At 40.8% G+C, this 21,419-nt stretch overlaps 6 non-coding genes across 6 annotated transcripts; all 6 read right to left on the reverse strand.

Moving 5' to 3' along the window:
• Positions 1-4,940: 4,940 nt before the first annotated feature.
• Positions 4,941-5,103, reverse strand: LOC135047859 (U1 spliceosomal RNA). Its single transcript, XR_010239832.1, has one exon. It is a non-coding gene; the product is annotated as a U1 spliceosomal RNA (small nuclear RNA).
• Positions 5,104-5,255: 152 nt separating this feature from the next.
• Positions 5,256-5,419, reverse strand: LOC135047910 (U1 spliceosomal RNA). Its single transcript, XR_010239879.1, has one exon. It is a non-coding gene; the product is annotated as a U1 spliceosomal RNA (small nuclear RNA).
• A 13,333-nt stretch (positions 5,420-18,752) lies between these two features.
• Positions 18,753-18,916, reverse strand: LOC135047825 (U1 spliceosomal RNA). Its single transcript, XR_010239809.1, has one exon. It is a non-coding gene; the product is annotated as a U1 spliceosomal RNA (small nuclear RNA).
• A 151-nt stretch (positions 18,917-19,067) lies between these two features.
• On the reverse strand, positions 19,068-19,231 carry LOC135047922 (U1 spliceosomal RNA). The gene has a single exon (XR_010239891.1). It is a non-coding gene; the product is annotated as a U1 spliceosomal RNA (small nuclear RNA).
• A 674-nt stretch (positions 19,232-19,905) lies between these two features.
• On the reverse strand, positions 19,906-20,068 carry LOC135047824 (U1 spliceosomal RNA). Its single transcript, XR_010239808.1, has one exon. It is a non-coding gene; the product is annotated as a U1 spliceosomal RNA (small nuclear RNA).
• Positions 20,069-20,220: 152 nt separating this feature from the next.
• Positions 20,221-20,384, reverse strand: LOC135047827 (U1 spliceosomal RNA). Its single transcript, XR_010239811.1, has one exon. It is a non-coding gene; the product is annotated as a U1 spliceosomal RNA (small nuclear RNA).
• Positions 20,385-21,419: the final 1,035 nt, after the last annotated feature.

Below are 21,419 nucleotides of genomic sequence, written 5' to 3' on the forward strand. Positions count from 1 at the left end.
CAATCCCCTGGGTATCAAACCTTGATCTAAATATTTCTGTAAGGACACCTGGTCCCACCAGTGCCTTGTTTCCTCTATACATAGATTTTCTAGTCTATTGAATAAACCATGCATATCCTCCAAATTCTCATCCCTCTCCATAATTTGTATATCTTCCCCCCCTCTTAAATACACATTGCGTCTTTCCAATCGTTCAGCTATGCACTTAAGCGCTGCCATATCAATGGTTCCCCAAGTTACCTGCTGCCCGAGATGCAATTACCTAAGACAATCAAATCAAAGAATAAATGATACTGGATGTGTACACAACCGCCCACACACCAACCTTGTGTGGACAGAAGTATACACTCTCCGGCGCCAGTACCCGCTGGATCAAGGAGATTTTAGACAATGGCGGAGACTGCTGCTCCTGATACAGGGATAATTGCAATCCCTATATTGAACAAAAAAACACAAAAACTACCCACACAGGTGTGACCCTCTGTAGGAAATCAGTAGCGCTGTCCCCACCATTTATCGGAGATAATCAATAAATAATTAAAAAATGGCTAATTACTATTAAATTTTAAAACATATAAATCATATTTTATTAACATATATTGCTGCAGCAAAATTGACATACATAAAAATGCATATTGTGTATAGTGGATGCCTTTAATGTAAATGCTCCACATACACAAATGTATATACTTAATTACGTTTATTCTCTGAGGCTTGGATTTTAATAAGCTGACTTCAAAATGTCCACATAGATTAATGATAGACCAATGAGCTCGGCATTTACGGACACTGCTTGCATGAGTATGTCCTTAATTAATTAATGTCCCGAAAAAGATGTGTGCACACATATATCACTTTGAATGGATAGTTACCATGGGCGATAAGTTTTTCATTCACCTCTTTAGAACAGTCTGTTTAGGACCGTCCCAATTGGAAAGACTCCCTCTGCTGGTGCTTGTCCATTTACTGCAGAATATCTGGAGACAATATCCACGGGAATCCGTCCACAGTGCTCCGGCTCCCTCTGCTGGTGGCTAACCGCAATTGCAGGTGGACTGGCTGTTTTGTCGTAGCCAGAAGCCGGTGATCGTGTAAAACAAGCAGGAGGTGATAGTCACTGCCAGTAGGTCCTTCGAAAACGCGTTTCTCCGCCTTCCCAGTGCGTTCAGCGGCTTCCTCAGTTCGAATGACCATCATCCCAATGAACACTTTATATAGCCCCACTTATTTGAAATTCCCGCGGCCATTCGCGCATGCGCACTCAAATGTGCGTTCCAAGCCTCAGTCTCATTACAAACTTTAAATAGACTCCAGCGGCCATTTTAGCTGGTTAAAACACACGATCCAAGCCTCATTATCACACCCGGAAGTTGCATCCATCGTTCTTATTAACAATATCAGAATCAAGCCTCGTTTTAAAACATAATTATCTACAACTTCATATTCAATTATACTGAACTCTAATGCAATTTGCTCAACAAGATTACGTCACTTAGTTTAATCATAATTAATTTATCATGATTACAAGTAATCCATGTCTTATTTGACAACATCAGTACAAATATGACCGTATTTAAGAACAATATTAATACTAGTCAACACATCCTATTTTATTAGCACAGGTGATAAATATATTAAATATACTGCTCAACAGTATCATTACTCGGAAATAAAAGGGGACTAATTTTGATTATAATTTGTACTTTATAATTTATAATTTAGATCCCCACACGCCATCTTGTGGTTCAAATACATAATTACACCCCTTCGTATTGTTATACATAATCCTGTTATCTCCATCTCCTTAATCCAGCATCATAAGGAACCATATCCTATCCCACCCCCCCATATATTATATGTCAAGAATGATATTTATAAAAATCAAATATTTATATTATAAATATTAAACATTTGAACTTAGATTTTATTTAACTCAACCGTATCATTCAGACCCTGCGGGATCAAGGTTTTTAGGCTAAAGATCCAGAAAGCCTCTTTCTTACATAACCTTTTATACCTATCACCTCCTCTACTGGTTACCGCCACTTGTTCAATTGCCATGATTTGTAGATTATCACTTTTCCCTCCATTGCATTCCAAAATATGGCGGTATAGGTAGGTGTTTCCTACTTTTTTATCTATCTGTCTTTTATGCTCCATGAACCTAACGTGAAGTGCCCGAGTGGTGCGCCCCACGTACTGTGCTCCACAACCACACTGTAAGACGTAGATAACATACATGGATCTACAATTCAGAAAACTTTTTATATTGAATTTCTCTCCCGATACAGATGAGACAAATTGTGTGGTTTTCTTTTTTGTGTGTTTGCATGTTGTACAGTTTAGTCTACCACACTTATGGAACCCTAATGGCGGTTTGGGTATCCATGTATCTATTTGTCCCCCTTGGGCATCTGGAGCCATGGATTTTTCCCCAGGTCTCCTAAAAAAACTTGGAGCTAGTGCGGACTTCAGACTATCTGACTTCCGAAATATTACCTGTTCACTAAGGACTACATTGGAGTTCAACATCTCATCCAACTTGAGAATAGAAAAGTTCTTCTTAATTATCCTCTTGATCTTGTATGCACTAGTATTATACTTAGTTACAAACATTGTTGTCCTATCCGTCATTTTGTTATTTTTCTTTCTAGTATTTTTGCTGGTGGTATCCAATAAATGGTCTCTTTCCATATTTTCCACCTCCTTCCAAGCCTGGTCAAGAACAGATATTGGATACCCCTGCGTAAGAAACGCCCCATAGAGAGATTCCATTTGTTCTCTTGCTCCTTCTTTGGTGGAACAATTCCTTTTTATCCGAAGGAACTGGCCCTTCAGTATATTATCCTTCCATCGTTGTAAATGACTACTTTTGTAATGTAAATATCGGTTTTGATCTACCTCCTTAACAAAAGTATTTGTTATAATGATGTCATTTTCGATCTTAATGTAATTATGTATTTGAACCACAAGATGGCGTGTGGGGATCTAAATTATAAATTATAAAGTACAAATTATAATCAAAATTAGTCCCCTTTTATTTCCGAGTAATGATACTGTTGAGCAGTATATTTAATATATTTATCACCTGTGCTAATAAAATAGGATGTGTTGACTAGTATTAATATTGTTCTTAAATACGGTCATATTTGTACTGATGTTGTCAAATAAGACATGGATTACTTGTAATCATGATAAATTAATTATGATTAAACTAAGTGACGTAATCTTGTTGAGCAAATTGCATTAGAGTTCAGTATAATTGAATATGAAGTTGTAGATAATTATGTTTTAAAACGAGGCTTGATTCTGATATTGTTAATAAGAACGATGGATGCAACTTCCGGGTGTGATAATGAGGCTTGGATCGTGTGTTTTAACCAGCTAAAATGGCCGCTGGAGTCTATTTAAAGTTTGTAATGAGACTGAGGCTTGGAACGCACGTTTGAGTGCGCATGCGCGAATGGCCGCGGGAATTTCAAATAAGTGGGGCTATATAAAGTGTTCATTGGGATGATGGTCATTCGAACTGAGGAAGCCGCTGAACGCACTGGGAAGGCGGAGAAACGCGTTTTCGAAGGACCTACTGGCAGTGACTATCACCTCCTGCTTGTTTTACACGATCACCGGCTTCTGGCTACGACAAAACAGCCAGTCCACCTGCAATTGCGGTTAGCCACCAGCAGAGGGAGCCGGAGCACTGTGGACGGATTCCCGTGGATATTGTCTCCAGATATTCTGCAGTAAATGGACAAGCACCAGCAGAGGGAGTCTTTCCAATTGGGACGGTCCTAAACAGACTGTTCTAAAGAGGTGAATGAAAAACTTATCGCCCATGGTAACTATCCATTCAAAGTGATATATGTGTGCACACATCTTTTTCGGGACATTAATTAATTAAGGACATACTCATGCAAGCAGTGTCCGTAAATGCCGAGCTCATTGGTCTATCATTAATCTATGTGGACATTTTGAAGTCAGCTTATTAAAATCCAAGCCTCAGAGAATAAACGTAATTAAGTATATACATTTGTGTATGTGGAGCATTTACATTAAAGGCATCCACTATACACAATATGCATTTTTATGTATGTCAATTTTGCTGCAGCAATATATGTTAATAAAATATGATTTATATGTTTTAAAATTTAATAGTAATTAGCCATTTTTTAATTATTTATTGATTATCTCCGATAAATGGTGGGGACAGCGCTACTGATTTCCTACAGAGGGTCACACCTGTGTGGGTAGTTTTTGTGTTTTTTTGATTTGGGATAGGGCTGGGGAGGGCCACTGCTCAGGCACATCTCTGTCAAGTAAAGGAGATTCAACTGAGGCAGCACAAGGGAACTCTCATCTGGGGACAACAACTGCAGGGAGAACACATATTTTCAGATGAACATGGGGTGGCAGAAGGCTGCCTAATACTGAAGCACCCCCAAACAACAAACCAAATGCAACAACTAGTGCAAGCATTCCTGGGGGATGGCCTGCAGCAGATGGATTTGAATATGGTGATGTCATCCAAGCAGTGGGTCAAAGTTGGCTTCAACCCTCGTCTGCATATGAAAAGAGAAAAGGAGCGTGCAGGGCATGGAGGCCTTTTGTGGTGCTTGGATGACCCCTAGTTCGCATTAAGCACCCCCACCCTCCTTCGGTGTGGGGCTCATGTTGGCCATTCCCCAGCCCCTGAAGCATTCAAGCTGATTTCTTGCAGCAGCTGGGCACTGTAACAGCTCCAGAGCTGCTCTGTAAAGCAAGTAAAAGGGTGTGGGCCCTGCAGCACTACCCGTAGTTTGCATTGTGCATTGGGAGGCATAAAGTAAGCAGACGGGAGGAGAAGTCAGGATAGTGCACAAGGGTATAGAAGGGAGGGGCTCAAGAAAAAAGAAGTAGAACCAGACAGCAAACTAGGCTGGAGAGAGACCTGAGACAAAGAGATCTGAATTACATGAGAGCCGACCAGGGAAAACTCAAATTATGCAGTCAAGTTTCCCACATTTGGGGAAATCGCAGGGGCAGCACACCCAGAGTGCAATGGGTGAGCCTTGCCCTGGGAGAAGCAACTTCATGATCATAGTATCTCACCTGGCAACTAAGTAGGAGTTGGGCTAGAGCTGGGGAGGGTCGCTGCTCGGGCACCCCCCTGTCAAGTGAAGGAGATCCAACTGAGGCAGCACAAGGGAACTCTCGAAAGAAGAACAAGGCTAGAGGAAGATCTGAGACAAAGAAATCTGACTTTTACCAGAGCTGACCAGAGGAAAGCACAAACACAGTCCCCCACTACCACAAATAATGCAGTCGAGTTTCCCACATTTGGGGAAATCACAGGGGTCAGCATACCCAGAATGCAATGAATGAACCTAACCCTGGGAGAACAATCTTCATGACCATGGTATCTCCTATGCAAAATAAGTATGATTTGGGATAGGGCTGGGGAGGGCCGTTGCTCAGGCACATCTCTGTCAAGTAAGTTGCATTTGATTTGTTGTTTGGGGGTGCTTCAGTATTAGGCAGCCTTCTGCCCTACCATGTTCATCTGAAAATATGTGTTCTCCCTGCAGTTGTTGTCCCCAGATGAGAGTTCCCTTGTGCTGCCTCAGTTGAATCTCCTTTTGGAGAAGACCTCAATAAGATTGTAGCTGATCTGGCTACTGCTAAAACAGCTTGCCTACCTAGTATGACTCCTACCACGCAGAAGGCTAAAAGTACTTTTCTTGGCCCTTTCATCCTCCAGGTAAAGCGTACCCAAGGTCAGGCATACCCAAAGCAAGCTCATGTTTCCAGACCTGCCAAGCCCAGACTGAAGCAATCCTGGGCTGCCCATCAGCCTGCTTCCAAAACGGACAAGCCTGCCGCATGACGGTGCAGGCCTCCCTCTGGGGGATCCCAGGGTGGGGGGCCCGACTTCTAGGTTTGGCAAAGAAAGGTATAATTCTAAGCTAGAGAATTCTGTTTGGAGCTCACCTTGTACTTTGTGAAGAAATAATCAGCATTGTGGCTGAGCAGATACATGTAGTGTGTGGCTGCAAACTGCATGGATCTGCTGCGTTGTAATGCTGATTCTTTTTTTTTGCAAAGTACCAATAGCTTCATATAATGTTCACAATTTTTATGCAGGATCAAATAGCTCAATAGGTAGGGTGTTTGATTAGAATTCAACAGGTTATAGGTTTGAATCCTGGGTATGGTAGTTTGAGATGTGTTATTTAATAAAGTATGTTGTTCTGACTGCCGGCATCCTATCACCTGGGATATCATACTAAATAAATGGAGTTGATCAAATTTTTTTTTTTTTTAACTAGGGACAATTTCCAGATACTTCTCTTTATAACTGAGATTGCCCCCTGGAACTTCACATCAGTTGACAACTATGCATGAGTGGGCAGTGCTTGCCCTGGATCTGTCCACCCATTTATGTGCCGCCATAAAATAAAGCATGACTAACAGTTATCCTGGGCGTACACTACACAATTATCTGTCAGGCTATCTATCCAGTCTGGATGGATGGAATGAAAATCTGGTAATGTATAGGAGCAAATGTCAATTAACCATTTGCTCCCAAACACTAGAAAAGTGGTCAAAAATGGTCATTACACAAATTGGTTAAACCCAAAATTTAACCAATTTGTTTAGGGGACCATTTTTGTCCATTTTTTAGTGTTTGAGAGTAAATCGTTGATGGTCATTTGCTCACATAGATAACCGGATTTCTATTCCAACCAGCCAGTGTTGGAGAGATGGTCTGCCAGATTACATAATGCATACCAGAGCCATAACTAGACTTTTTGGTGCCCTGTGACAGAGAATTATATGCCCTCCCCCCCATTTTTGCAATATGGACAAAAGGCGCATGCCTTGTGGGGAAGGGGCATAACAAGATTGATCTCAGAGAAAGCACATGAGATATGAAGATATATCTAGTATACTTGACACTCAATGGTTTGTGGTATTGCAGGGGTGCCCTCCTTAAATGCATATACAGTCACACATGGCATGTTTGTGTAAATGGCATATCAGCAGTCAGCACTAACTGGTGACATGCCATTTGTACAAGTAAGCCATGTGTGACTAATATATAAACATACTTTATTAAATAACACCTCAAACTATCATACCCAGGATTCAAACCTATAACCTGTTAAATTCTAATCAAACACCCTACCCATTGAGCTACTTGATCCTGCATCTATTCTAACCTCCAAAAACAGATTCAGTTGCATTTTCCAGCGTGTTTTGTTTGCGCCTTTGCAAATGTCTTACATCGACAAACTTATTTAGTACTATTTTGCAAATAGGGTTACATTGTCGCAACATTGTGTTCCCTAATTGCTTGATTTTTTAAATGCAAAAATTGATAAAGACACCTGATAATTGCTCTGTGGAGTCTTCTTTTGTGTCTACTTCTTATCTACATTTAATTCCCTACCTATAATCAAGGCATTTTTAAATGCTGGGTGCTGCCAGGACGTGAGGCCTACCTAGTCTTTAGATCTGAATTTGAATGTACTTGTGAACTAACTTAATTTCCTACTTCTAAACTCATTCCTAAATTCACTACTTACATTAATCCTGTAGTTGGGCATTTTGAGCCTTCAATTGTGGGCATTGTTTTGTGTCCAGACCAGCAGCTGGTGGTGTGCATTTGCTGGAAAGGCATCGAAGACCTCCGATATGCTGCATCTCCTGATGTGTGTCTGCCTCAAGTGGCAGTCAGCAAATGCATGCTAGACACCCCATTCCAAGCTGATTGTGACATCACGGAACATGCATCATAGAACAGGCATGCTAGAACATGGGTCTTCAACCTGCGACCCTCCAGCTGCTGTGGAACTACATATCCCAGCATGCCCTGCCTCAGTTTTAGCATACCTTAATAGCAAAACTGTGGCAGGGCATGCTGGGATGTGTAGTTTCACAGCAGCTGGAGGGCCACAGGATGAAGACCCATGTGCTAGAACCAAACCGCAGGTACATTGAATGCTAGCAAGCTGAACGTTTAAATCCTTTTTGTTCCGCAGCATTCCAATGTGGAAGATTCCATGGAACCAGAGATTATTCCATTGAGAAGGACATACTGCCTGGATGACTGCACTGTGCAAATTAAATCACGGAGCCAGTTGGCTTGTGGGTGGCTCTGGTTACTGGGTGGTTAGGTGGGCGGTGTGTCGGAGGTGGAGCACATGCAAATGAATGTGTATCATCCAGCTAGAGAGAGAGAAAACTCATGCAGGAGTGTGCCTGCTTGTCAGTGAGTTATGCACCTTGCCAGACGTCAAATCTACATGGAGCAACTGGAGGGGACAAGAGCAGGTTTGGAAAATATAGACAGAAGAGCATATATGCTGGCGCATTCTCCATGATTGTGTCAGCTTATGTTTTGGTGCACTGCACTTTCCTCCACTAAGTTTTAGCCATTTTGTTTAAACGCAAGTGTAGTTGCTTCTCGCTCTTTTGGCTGTGATATTGTATTGTGGTTGAAGAGTCTGCTGGAGGGATTGTTTTCTTCATTGGCGAGAGACTGAAGATATTCCAGGATGGAAGGCTTGGGAACACTATCCGTTTTTCAGTTGTGGAAGAGTTGAAAGACCGGATTGGACTACATTCTATAGTAAAGGGTATCTTTGTATTTATTAATCCTCCCTTTATATGTGTCTGTCTTTCAATAAAGCTTTGGGCTTGTGATTCCGTCACCCTCTTACACTCCACACCCATAGCCTTATTAACTATTGTATTGTTTAAATGTATAGTGCAGTTCATGATTTATAGTGTAGGCTGACCTGTGCTGTAGTTCTTGAACTGTACTATACTGACAGCATTTGTATTGTGTTTTGGCTGTGCTGCAACACAGTACTTATGTGTGTAATGTTTATGTATGTTTTATGGCTTCTTTATGTCAATAAAGACTGCTTTTTCAATCCAATATCTGAAAACAATCAATGTTTATCTTTGATGGCAATAGAAGTGGTATGATATTTGCTGCTTTTGAAAGGCAATATCTGATATGTCCCCTATCTGGGAACCATATATTAAATGGCTTTTCAGAAAAGGGAGATGGGAGAAGAGCTTTCAGTACTTGTAGGACCGATGCACATTTCCTATTCTAGCCTCCAAACACAGATTCAGTTGCATTTTCCAGCGTGTTTTGGATGCGCCTTTGCAAATGTCTTACATCGACAAACTTATTTAGTACTATTTTGCAAATAGGGTTACATTGTTGCAACATTGTGTTCCCTAATTGCTTGATTTTTTAAATGCAACAATTGATAAAAACACCTGATAACTGCTCTGCGGAGTCTTATTTTGTGTCTTCTTCTTATCTACATTTAATTCCGTACCTCTAATCAAGGCATTTTTAAATGCTGGCGGCTGCCAGGACGTGAGGCCTACCTAGACTTTAGATCTGAATTTGAATGTACTTGTGAACTAACTTAATTTCCTACTTCTAAATTCATTCCTAAATTCACTACTTACATGAATCCTGTAGTTGGGCATTTTGGGACTTCGATTGTGGGCATTGTTTTGTGTCCAGACCAGCAGCAGGTGGTGTGCATTTGCTGGAAAGGCATCGAAGACCTCCGATATGCTGCATCTCCTGATGTGTGTCTCCCTCAAGTGGCTGTCAGCAAATGCCTGCTAGACACCCCATTCCAAGCTGATTGTGACATCACGGAACATGCATCATAGAACAGGCATGCTAAAACATGGGTCTTCAACCTGCGACCCTCCAACTGCTGTGGAACTACACATCCCAGCATGCCCTGCCTTAGTTTTAGCATACCTTATAGCAAAACTGTGGCAGGGCATGCTGGGATGTGTAGTTTCACAGCAGCTGGAGGGCCACAGGATGAAGACCCATGTGCTAGAGCCAAGCCGCAGGTACATTGAATGCTAGCAAGCTGAATATTTAAATCCTTTTTGTTCCGCAGCATTCCAATGCGGAAGATTCCATGGAACCAGAGATCCTTCCATTGAGAAGGACATGCTGCCTGGATGACTACACTGTGCAAATTAAATCACGGAGCCAGTTGGTTTGTGGGTGGCTCTGGTGACTGGGTGGTTGGGTGGGTGGTGTGTCGGAGGTGGAGCACATGCAAATGATTGTGTATCATCCAGCTAGTGAGAGTGAAAACTCATGCAGGAGTGTGCCTGCTTGTCAGTGGGTTATGCACCTTGCCAGACGTTAAATCTACATAGAGCAGCTGGAGGGGACAAGAGCAGGTTTGCAAAATATAGATAGAAGAGCATATATGCTGGCGCATTCTCCATGATTGTGTCAGCTTATGTTTTGGTGCACTGCACTTTCCTCCACTAAGTTTTAGCCATTTTTGTTAAGCTCAAGTGTAGTTGCTTCTCGGCCTTTTGGCTGTGATCTTGTATTGTGGTTGAAGGGTCTGCTGGAGGGAGGGATTGCTTTCTTCATTGGCGAAAGACCAAAGATATTCCAGGATGGAAGGCTTGGGAACACTATCCGTTTTTCAATTGTGGAAGAGTTGAAAGACCGGATTGAACTACATTCTATAGTAAAGGATGTCTTTCTATGTATTAATCCTCCCCTTATATGTGTCAGTCTTTCAATAAAGCTTCGGGCTTGTGATTCCCTCACCCTCTTACACTCCACACCCATAGCCTTATTAACTGTTGTATTATTGTACAGTTTAAATGTATAGTGCAGTTCATGATTTATAGTGTAGGCTGGCCTGTGCTGTAGTTCTTGAACTGTACTATACCATCAGCATTTCTATTGTGTTTTGGCTGTGCCGCAACGCGGTACTTATGTGTGTAATGTTTATGTATGTTTTTTTGCTTCTTTATGTGCATCGGTCCTACAAGTACTGAAAGCTCTTCTCCCATCTCCCTTTTCTGAAAAGCCATTTAATATATGGTTCCCAGATAGGGGACATATCAGATATTGGATTTCAAAAGCATCAAATATCATACCACTTTTATTGCCATCAAAGATAAACATTGATTGTTTTCAGATATTGGCTTGAAAAAGCAGTCTTTATTGACATAAAAAAAAACATACATAAACATTGCACACATAAATACAGTGTTGCAGCACAGCCAAAACACAATACAAATGCTGACGGTATAGTACAGTTCAAGAACTACAGCACAGGCCAGTCTACACTATAAATCATGAACTGCACTATACATTTAAACTATACAATAATACAACAGTTAATAAGGCTATGGGTGTGGAGTGTAAGAGGGTGAGGGATTCACAAAACCGAAGCTTTATTGTAACACAGACACATATAAGGGGAGGGTCAATAAATAGAAAGATATCCTTTACTATAGAATGTAGTCCAATCCGACCTCTGTGCTCTTCCACAACTGAAAAACAGATAGTGTTCCCAAGCCTTCCATCCTGGAATATCTTTGGTCTTTCGCCAATGAAGAAAACAATCCCTCCCTCCAGCAGACCCTTCAACCACGATACAAGATCACAGCCAAAAGGCCGAGAAGCAACTACACTTGAGCTTAACAAAAATGGCTAAAACTTAGTGGAGGAAAGTGCAGTGCACCAAAACATAAGCTGACACAATCATGGAGAATGCGCCAGCATATATGCTCTTCTATCTATATTTTGCAAACCTGCTCTTGTCCCCTCCAGCTGCTCTATGTAGATTTAACGTCTGGCAAGGTGCATAACCCACTGACAAGCAGGCACACTCCTGCATGAGTTTTCTCTCTCACTAGCTGGATGATACACAATCATTTGCATGCGCTCCACTTCCGACACACCACCCACCCAACCACCCAGTCACCAGAGCCACCCACAAGCCAACTGGCTCCGTGATTTAATTTGCACAGTGTAGTCATCCAGGCAGCATGTCCTTCTCAATGGAAGGATCTCTGGTTCCATGGAATCTTCCGCATTGGAATGCTGCGGAACAAAAAGGATTTAAATATTCAGCTTGCTAGCATTCAATGTACCTGCGGCTTGGCTCTAGCACATGGGTCTTCATCCTGTGGCCCTCCAGCTGCTGTGAAACTACACATCCCAGCATGCCCTGCCACAGTTTTGCTATTAAGGTATGCTAAAACTGAGGCAGGGCATGCTGGGATGTATAGTTCCACAGCAGCTGGAGGGTCGCAGGTTGAAGAACCATGTTTTAGCATGCCTGTTCTATGATGCATGTTCCATGATGTCACAATCAGCTTGGAATGGGGTGTCTAGCAGGCATTTGCTGACAGCCACTTGAGGGAGACACACATCAGGAGATGCAGCATATCGGAGGTCTTCGATGCCTTTCCAGCAAATGCACACCACCTGCTGCTGGTCTGGACACAAAACAATGCCCACAATCGAAGTCCCAAAATGCCCAACTACAGGATTCATGTAAGTAGTGAATTTAGGAATGAATTTAGAAGTAGGAAATTAAGTTAGTTCACAAGTACATTCAAATTCAGATCTAAAGACTAAACACAAAACACAAAATAAGACTCCACAGAGCAATTATCAGGTGTCTTTATCAATTGTTGCATTTAAAAAATCAAGCAATTAGGGAACACAATGTTGCGACAATGTAACCCTATTTGCAAAATAGTACTAAATAAGTTGGTCGATGTAAGACATTTGCAAAGGCGCAAACAAAACACGCTGGAAAATGCAACTGAATCTGTTTTTGGAGGTTAGAAAAGATGTAGGATCAAGTAGCTCCATGGGTAGGGTGTTTGATTAAAATTCAACAGGTTATAGGTTTGAATCCTGGGTATGATAGTTTGAGGTGTTATTTAATAAAGCATGTTTATATATTAGTCACACATGGCTTACTTGTACAAATGGCATGTCACCAGTTAGTGCTGACTGCTGATATGCCATTTGCACTAAAACAAATGAAAATGGTAAAAGTTATTGTACTTTAAGTAAAAATAAAAGAGCAAAAATATCAATCCCAGTTTTGGATTACTTGAATTAACAAAAAAAAACGCATATAGCAGAGGATAGTTTCAATCTGCTTACCTCTGGGCTATGGACCCAGCATGCTTCCATTACAGTACTCTGCTGCACTTGTAATTGCAAGAGATCCTGAAGCACTCACTCATCATGGGAAAGTACCAATGTGTTTCTTCATTGGTTGATGGAAGAAACATTTTACAAAAACTCTCCAGATTATTGACTATTTAAAGTTTTTCTAGGAAACGTTCTAGATGAATGCTTATTAGCCTTTGTCAGTATGTACTTTTGCAAAGTGTCGCTTTGGCGCAATCAGTTAGTGTGTACGGCTATTAACCAAAAGGTTGGTGGTTCAATCCCACCCAGGGATGTAATTGACCTTGTTATCAGATTTTGGTGATCTTTAAGTAGACAAGTCAAAATTTCAAAAACCCCTGTTATGGTGTAGGGTACCTGGCCTTCTCTGATGTAATCAGAGTTAGATTTGATTCAGTGATTTTATAAAAACAGCTAGGAAGCACAATTTAGCAGTGGTTTGCAGAGAAAAAGAAATATGCTGGCAAAAAAATCCAATTGAGTGATTAAACAGCTCTTCATTTTCTGGCTTTATTTTTATGCTAACAAATTTGTTCTCTGAAAAGTGTCCACAAAGCCAAGTATCTGATTAACATCTTTGTAGGGATGGTTTTTCACCTATTACTAAATTAAACTTGCTTCATTGGAAAGGCAGCAAGATGCATCCTCATTTCAATATCTACTGAAATAATACAGGTTGACACCAGGAAACATTAACGCCACTGCATCCTTGCTGCTTTCTCATGTGGAAGTCTGTTTAATGTGAAAACAAGGTGATATCTAATTAGCACACAGGTAAGGAATTAAGAAAATCTTTATTTAAGGGTGAAGATGTTTCTCACAAAATCGTTGCCCCAATGCATCATTGAAATTCAAGCTGGAAAGATGATTTTAATATATCACTTGTACATTTTGTATTGCTCTTCTGGTGACAATGTAGTTTGTTTTTGTCAATTACCATTTTAATAATAGGGTAAAGAAAATTAAGTGGATTTTTGAAAGAAAACAATACTGTCAATATACTATTAAAACAAATTAAAATGGTAAAAGTTATTGTACTTTAAGTAAAAATAAAAGAGCAAAAATATCAATCCCAGTTTTGGATTACTTTAATTAACAAAAAAAAAATGCATATAGCAGAGGATAGTTTCAATCTGCCTACCTCTGGGTTAAGGGGCCCAGCATGCTTCAATTGCAGTACTCTGCTGCACATGTAAGTGCAAGAGATCCTGAAGCACTCACTCATCATGGGAAAGTACCAATGCGTTTCTTCATTGGTTGATGGAAGAAACATCTTACAAAAACTCTCCAGATTATTGACTTTTTAAAGTTTTCTAGGAAACGTTCTAGATGAATGCTTATTAGCCTTTGTCAGTATGTACTTTTGCAAAGTGTCTCTGTGGTGCAATCGGTTAGTGTGTTTGGTTATTAACCAAAGGGTTGGTGGTTCAATCCCACCCAGGGATGTTATTGACCTTGTCATCAGATTTTGGTGATCTTTAAGTAGACAAGTCAAAATTTCAAACCCCCTCTTATGGTGTAGGGTACCTGGCCTACTCTGATGTAATCAGAGTTAGATTTGATTAAGTGATTTTATCAAAAAACAGCTAGGAAGCACAATTTAGCAGTGGGTTGCAGAGAAAATGAAATATGCTGGCAGAAAAATCCAATTGAGTGATTAAACAGCTCTTCATTTTCTGGCTTTATTTTTATGCTAACTAATTTGTTCTCTGAAAAGTGTCCACAAAGCCAAGTATCGGATTAACATCTTTGTAGGGATGGTTTTTCACCTATTACTAAATTAAACTTGCTTCATTGGAAAGGCAGCAAGATGCATCCTCATTTCAATATCTACTGAAATAATACAGGTTGACACCAGGAAACATTAACGCCACTGCATCCTTGCTGCTTTCTCATGTGGAAGTCTGTTTAATGTGAAAACAAGGTGATATCTAATTAGCACACAGGTAAGGAATTAAGAAAATCTTTATTTAAGGGTAAGATGTTTCTCACAAAATCGTTGCCCCAATGCATCATTGAAATTCAAGCTGGAAAGATGATTTTAATATATCACTTGTACATTTTGTATTGCTCTTCTGGTGACAATGTAGTTTGTTTTTGTCAATTACCATTTTAATAATCGGGTAAAGAAAATTAAGTGGATTTTTGAAAGAAAACAATACTGTCTATATACTATTAAAACAAATTAAAAAGGTAAAAGTTATTGTACTTTAAGTAAAATAAAAAGAGCAAAAATATCAATCCCAGTTTTGGATTACTTTAATTAACAAAAAAAAATGCATATAGCAGAGGATAATTTCAATCTGCCTACCTCTGGGTTATGGACCCAGCATGCTTCCATTACAGTACTCTGCTGCACATGTAAGTGCAAGAGATCCTGAAGCACTCACTCATCATGGGAAAGTACCAATGTGTTTCTTCATTGGTTGATGGAAGAAACATCTTACAAAAACTCTCCAGATTATTGACTATTTAAAGTTTTTCTAGGAAACGTTCTAGATGAATGCTTATTAGCCTTTGTCAGTATGTACTTTTGCAAAGTGTCGCTGTAGCGCAATCAGTTAGTGTGTACGGCTATTAACCAAAAAGTTGGTGGTTCAATCCCACCCAGGGACGTAATTGACCTTGTGATCAGATTTTGGTGATATTTAAGTAGACAAGTCAAAATTTCAAACCCTCTCTTATGGTGTAGGGTACCTGGCCTACTCTGATGTAATCAGAGTTAGATTTGATTAAGTGATTTTATAAAAAAAACAGCTAGGAAGCACAATTTAGCAGTGGGTTGCAGATAAAAAGAAATATGCTGGCAGAAAAATCCAATTGAGTGATTAAACAGCTCTTCATTTTCTGACTTTATTTTTATGCTAACAAATTTGTTCTCTGAAAAGAGTCCACAAAGACAAGTATCTGATTAACACCTTTGTAGGGATGGTTTTTCACCTATTACTAAATTAAAAATGCTTCATTGGAAAGGCAGCAAGATGCATCCTCATTTCAAGATCTACTGAAATAATACAGGTTGACACCAGGAAACATTAACGCCACTGCATCCTTGCTGCTTTCTCATGTGGAAGTCTGTTTAATGTGAAAACAAGGTGATATCTAATTAGCACACAGGTAAGGAATTAAGAAATTCTTTATTTAATGGTAAGATGTTTCTCACAAAATCGTTGCCCCAATGCATCATTGAAATTCAAGCTGGAAAGATGATTTTAATATATCACTTGTACATTTTGTATTGCTCTTCTGGTGACAATGTAGTTTGTTTTTGTCAATTACCATTTTAATAATCGGGTAAAGAAAATTAAGTGGATTTTTGAAAGAAAACAATACTGTCTATATACTATTAAAACAAATTAAAAAGGTAAAAGTTATTGTACTTTAAGTAAAATAAAAAGAGCAAAAATATCAATTCCAGTTTTGGATTACTTTAATTAACAAAAAAAAATGCATATAGCAGAGGATAATTTCAATCTGCCTACCTCTGGGTTATGGACCCAGCATGCTTCCATTACAGTACTCTGCTGCACATGTAAGTGCAAGAGATCCTGAAGCACTCACTCATCATGGGAAAGTACCAATGTGTTTCTTCATTGGTTGATGGAAGAAACATCTTACAAAAACTCTCCAGATTATTGACTATTTAAAGTTTTTCTAGGAAACGTTCTAGATGAATGCTTATTAGCCTTTGTCAGTATGTACTTTTGCAAAGTGTCGCTGTAGCGCAATCAGTTAGTGTGTACGGCTATTAACCAAAAAGTTGGTGGTTCAATCCCACCCAGGGACGTAATTGACCTTGTGATCAGATTTTGGTGATATTTAAGTAGACAAGTCAAAATTTCAAACCCTCTCTTATGGTGTATGGTACCTGGCCTACTCTGATGTAATCAGAGTTAGATTTGATTAAGTGATTTTATAAAAAAAAACAGCTAGGAAGCACAATTTAGCAGTGGGTTGCAGAGAAAAAGAAATATGCTGGCAGAAAAATCCAATTGAGTGATTAAACAGCTCTTCATTTTCTGGCTTTATTTTTATGCTAACAAATTTGTTCTCTGAAAAGAGTCCACAAAGCCAAGTATCTGATTAACACCTTTGTAGGGATGGTTTTTCACCTATTACTAAATTAAACATGCTTCATTGGAAAGGCAGCAAGATGCATCCTCATTTCAATATCTACTGAAATAATACAGGTTGACACCAGGAAACATTAACGCCACTGCATCCTTGCTGCTTTCTCATGTGGAAGTCTGTTTAATGTGAAAACAAGGTGATATCTAATTAGCACACAGGTAAGGAATTAAGAAAATCTTTATTTAAGGGTGAAGAGGTTTCTCACAAAATCGTTGCCCCAATGCATCATTGAAATTCAAGCTGGAAAGATGATTTTAATATATCACTTGTACATTTTGTATTGCTCTTCTGGTGACAATGTAGTTTGTTTTTGTCAATTACCATTTGAATAATAGGGTAAAGAAAATTAAGTGGATTTTTGAAAGAAAACAATACTGTCAATATACTATTAAAACAAATTAAAATAATAAAAGTTATTGTACTTTAAGTAAAAATAAAAGAGCAAAAATATCAATCCCAGTTTTGGATTACTTTAATTAACAAAAAAAAATGCATATAGCAGAGGATAGTTTCAATCTGCCTACCTCTGGGTTATGGGCCCAGCATGCTTCCATTGCAGTACTCTGCTGCACATGTAAGTGCAAGAGATCCTGAAGCACTCACTCATCATGGGAAAGTACCAATGTGTTTCTTCATTGGTTGATGGAAGAAACATCTTACAAAAACTCTCCAGATTATTGACTTTTTAAAGTTTTTCTAGGAAACGTTCTAGATGAATGCTTATTAGCCTTTGTCAGTATATACTTTCGCAATGTGTCTCTGTGGCGCAATCAGTTAGCGTGTTCGGTTATTAACCAAAAGGTTGGTGGTTCAATCCTACCCAGGGACGTAATTTACCTTGTTATCAGATTTTGGTGATCTTTAAGTAGACAAGTCAAAATTTCAAACCCCCTCTTATGGTGTAGGGTACCTGGCCTTCTCTGATGTAATCAGAGTTAGATTTGATTAAGTGATTTTATAAAAGAACAGCTAGGAAGCACAACTTAGCAGTGGGTTGCAGAGAAAAAGAAATACGCTTGCAGAAAAATCCAATTGAGTGATTAAACAGCTCTTCATTTTCTGGCTTTATTTTTATGCTAACAAATTTGTTCTCTGAAAAGTGTCCACAAAGCCAAGTATCTGATTAACACCTTTGTAGGGATGGTTTTTCACCTATTACTAAATTAAACTTGCTTCATTGGAAAGGCAGCAAGTGATGTCATCCAAGCAGTGGGTCAAAGTTGGCTTCAACCCTCGTCTGCTTATGAAAAGAGAAAAGGGATATGCAGGGCATGGCGGCCTTTTGCGACGCTTGGATGACCCCTAGTTCGCATTAAACACCCCCACCCTCCTTCGGTGTGGGGCTCATGTTGGCCATGCCCCAGCCCCTGAAGCATTCAAGCTGATTTCTTGCAGCAGCTGGGTACTGTAACAGCTCCAGAGCTGCTCTGTAAGGCAAGTAAAAGGGTGTGGGCCCTGCAGCACTACCTGTAGTTTGCATTGTGCATTGGAAGGCACAAAGTAAGCAGACGGGAGGAGAAGTCAGGATAGTTCACAAGGTTATAGAAGGGAGGGGCTCAAGAAAAGAGAAGTGGAAACAGACAGCATACTAGGCTGTAGAGAGACCTGAGACAAAGAGATCTGAATTATACGAGAGCCGTCCAGGGGAAACACAAATTATGCAGTCAAGTTTCCCACATTTGGGGAAATCGCAAGGGACAGCACTCCCAGAGTGCAATGGGTGAGCCTTGCCCTGGGAGAAGCACCTTCATGATCATAGTATCTCACCTGGCAGGTTAGTAGGAGTTGGGCTAGAGCTGGGGAGGGTCGCTGCTCGGGCACTACCTTTCAAGTGAAGGAGATCCAACTGAGGCAGCACAAGGGAACTCTCAAAAGAAGAACAAGGCTAGAGGAAGATCTGAGACAAAGAAATCTGACTTTTACCAGAGCTGACCAGAGGAAAGCACAAACACAGTCCACCACTACCACAAATAATGCAGTCGAGTTTCCCACATTTGGGGAAATCACAGGGGTCAGCATACCCAGAATGCAATGAATGAACCTCACCCTGGGAGAACAATCTTCATGACAATAGTATCTCCTATGCAAAATAAGTATGATTTGGGATAGGGCTGGGGAGGGCCGCTGCTCAGGCACATCTCTGTCAAGTAAAGGAGATTCAACTGAGGCAGCACAAGGGAACTCTCATCTGGGGACAACAACTGCAGGGAGAACACATATTTTCAGATGAACATGGGGTGGCAGAAGGCTGCCTAATACTGAAGCACCCCCAAACAACAAACCAAATGCAACAACTAGTGCAAGCATTCCTGGGGGATGGCCTGCAGCAGATGGATTTGAATATGGTGATGTCATCCAAGCAGTGGGTCAAAGTTGGCTTCAACCCTCGTCTGCATATGAAAAGAGAAAAGGAGCGTGCAGGGCATGGAGGCCTTTTGTGGTGCTTGGATGACCCCTAGTTCGCATTAAGCACCCCCACCCTCCTTCGGTGTGGGGCTCATGTTGGCCATTCCCCAGCCCCTGAAGCATTCAAGCTGATTTCTTGCTGCAGCTGGGCACTGTAACAGCTCCAGAGCTGCTCTGTAAAGCAAGTAAAAGGGTGTGGGCCCTGCAGCACTACCCGTAGTTTGCATTGTGCATTGGGAGGCACAAAGTAAGCAGACGGGAGGAGAAGTCAGGATAGTGCACAAGGGTATAGAAAGGAGGGGCTCAAGAAAAAAGAAGTGGAACCAGACAGCAAACTAGGCTGGAGAGAGACCTGAGACAAAGAGATCTGAATTACATGAGAGCCGACCAGGGAAAACTCAAATTATGCAGTCAAGTTTCCCACATTTGGGGAAATCGCAGGGGCAGCACACCCAGAGTGCAATGGGTGAGCCTTGCCCTGGGAGAAGCACCTTCATGATCATAGTATCTCACCTGGCAGGTAAGTAGGAGTTGGGCTAGAGCTGGGGAGGGTCGCTGCTCGGGCACCCCCCTGTCAAGTGAAGGAGATCCAACTGAGGCAGCACAAGGGAACTCTCGAAAGAAGAACAAGGCTAGAGGAAGATCTGAGACAAAGAAATCTGACTTTTACCAGAGCTGACCAGAGGAAAGCACAAACACAGTCCCCCACTACCACAAATAATGCAGTCGAGTTTCCCACATTTGGGGAAATCACAGGGGTCAGCATACCCAGAATGCAATGAATGAACCTCACCCTGGGAGAACAATCTTCATGACCATGGTATCTCCTATGCAAAATAAGTATGATTTGGGATAGGGCTGGGGAGGGCCGTTGCTCAGGCACATCTCTGTCAAGTAAGTTGCATTTGATTTGTTGTTTGGGGGTGCTTCAGTATTAGGCAGCCTTCTGCCCTACCATGTTCATCTGAAAATATGTGTTCTCCCTGCAGTTGTTGTCCCCAGATGAGAGTTCCCTTGTGCTGCCTCAGTTGAATCTCCTTTTGGAGAAGACCTCAATAAGATTGTAGCTGATCTGGCTACTGCTAAAACAGCTTGCCTACCTAGTATGACTCCTACCACGCAGAAGGCTAAAAGTACTTTTCTTGGCCCTTTCATCCTCCAGGTAAAGCGTACCCAAGGTCAGGCATACCCAAAGCAAGCTCATGTTTCCAGACCTGCCAAGCCCAGACTGAAGCAATCCTGGGCTGCCCATCAGCCTGCTTCCAAAACGGACAAGCCTGCCGCATGACGGTGCAGGCCTCCCTCTGGGGGATCCCAGGGTGGGGGGCCCGACTTCTAGGTTTGGCAAAGAAAGGTATAATTCTAAGCTAGAGAATTCTGTTTGGAGCTCACCTTGTACTTTGTGAAGAAATAATCAGCATTGTGGCTGAGCAGATACATGTAGTGTGTGGCTGCAAACTGCATGGATCTGCTGCGTTGTAATGCTGATTCTTTTTTTTTGCAAAGTACCAATAGCTTCATATAATGTTCACAATTTTTATGCAGGATCAAATAGCTCAATAGGTAGGGTGTTTGATTAGAATTCAACAGGTTATAGGTTTGAATCCTGGGTATGGTAGTTTGAGATGTGTTATTTAATAAAGTATGTTGTTCTGACTGCCGGCATCCTATCACCTGGGATATCATACTAAATAAATGGAGTTGATAAAACATTTTTTTTTTTTTTTAACTAGGGACAATTTCCAGAAACTTCTCTTTATAACTGAGATTGCCCCCTGGAACTTCACATCAGTTGACAACTATGCATGAGTGGGCAGTGCTTGCCCTGGATCTGTCCACCCATTTATGTGCCGCCATAAAATAAAGCATGACTAACAGT

The sequence above is a fragment of the Pseudophryne corroboree genome, unplaced genomic scaffold (genome assembly GCF_028390025.1).
Source record: "Pseudophryne corroboree isolate aPseCor3 unplaced genomic scaffold, aPseCor3.hap2 scaffold_943, whole genome shotgun sequence".
In the NCBI taxonomy this organism is placed as follows: domain Eukaryota; kingdom Metazoa; phylum Chordata; class Amphibia; order Anura; family Myobatrachidae; genus Pseudophryne; species Pseudophryne corroboree.